The sequence below is a fragment of the Pseudopodoces humilis genome, chromosome 2 (genome assembly GCF_049639895.1).
Source record: "Pseudopodoces humilis isolate 2021_Gansu_Grassland_sample_001 chromosome 2, ASM4963989v1, whole genome shotgun sequence".
NCBI classification, from domain to species: Eukaryota; Metazoa; Chordata; class Aves; order Passeriformes; family Paridae; genus Pseudopodoces; species Pseudopodoces humilis.
Genome location: NC_142201.1, coordinates 17,410,266 through 17,411,687, shown reverse-complemented (window position 1 = coordinate 17,411,687; position 1,422 = coordinate 17,410,266).

The window sequence follows — 1,422 nt, the reverse complement described above, 5'->3', positions numbered from 1 at the left end:
CCTATCAGAGAGATCTTAAAGTATCTGAATGCTGAAAGGAAGAAGTGGAGGATAGTTCATTACAGCCTGTTACATGAGTGTTCTTGGCTAAGGATCTTCCAGCAGAAGCGCATTTGCAGAGTTCTCATTGTCATTTCCAGAGTTTTTAGCCTGCTCACAGTACCTGTCACTGTGTCCTGGTTCCAGCAATGACAGGGTTGATTTTTGCAGTAGCCAGGAGGGAGCATGACTAGGACCTGGAAGTTGCTCTACACCATCTCATGTCATTGCCATGGTTAGGGGAAGGGAGTCTATTCCAGGGAAAAGGGGTTCTTTCCTGTCAAGTAAAAGTGTTGGAGGGAGCAGTTTGGTAACCCTAATTCTGACCATTTCCATATGAATCATTTGCCTCTCTCTTGTACATTTTTTAAAATTTATATTGTTGCTGGTACTGTTAATTTTATTGTCTCATTGCTGTTTGCAGTAAATTGTTCTTATCTCTCAGTCATTGGTCTTTGCCTATTGTGGCTCCAGTTCTCCTCTCCAGCCACGTGCAGGGGATGGGGCAGTGGAGAGCCAGCAGCATGTGGTTTTAGTAAGAGCATTGAAGTGGAGAATACCATTTTCTAAACCACGACACACTAGCATAAACAAGAAACAAGCTTGGGGTTCTTCAATAACTGGAATACATAATGTGATTATTTCCTGTTGGCATAGACTGAGAAATTGTTTTTCCACAATTGGTTTTCATTAAACAGTAAAACACAAAATTATATTTTAAAGAATAAAAAGATGAATGCCTTGTTTTAGAATAAAGGCATTTTACCTTGCTGTGTCTTCTATGCTTTCCATAAATAAATCTTAATTGTAATACAAATAATACACAACACTGTTGTCTAGTCTGAAATTGAACTGTTTGATGGACTCTGAGTCATTTTGAAAACAGAGCATATTTCTGAATAGAGCATGACATTAGCCTTATATATTCAGAATTCAAATCCTAGAATTGCTTAAATGCACACTTTGGACCCAGAGAGAGACGTAGAAGCCCTTGTGTGTCCAGGATGTCCCCTAAAGTGGGAGGCAAGTCAGATAGAGTTTCAAAATTGGAGCTGGGAACAAAATGCAGTATGGAAATAGATGGATGTATTTCTGGGGATCAGAAATGCTCCAGATGAAATGCACAGCAGATGCCTCTAGTTTGAAGAAGTCTAAGGAGCTGAGTTTTATACTTTGAAGCACAAGGTCTCCTACAACCATCGGTTCAGACTTATGGAGAGTCTTGGGCTGTATTCAGGCACTCAATAACTGTATACCCATAGAACTTTGCCTTCAGTGGGAAGTTCATGTTTGCTCCTAAGACAGATTTTTTTATACAGTATGTCTTCTGACATTTTAGGCACTTCTTCCCTGTTTGAGTAAGGGGATTCATACATCAGAATG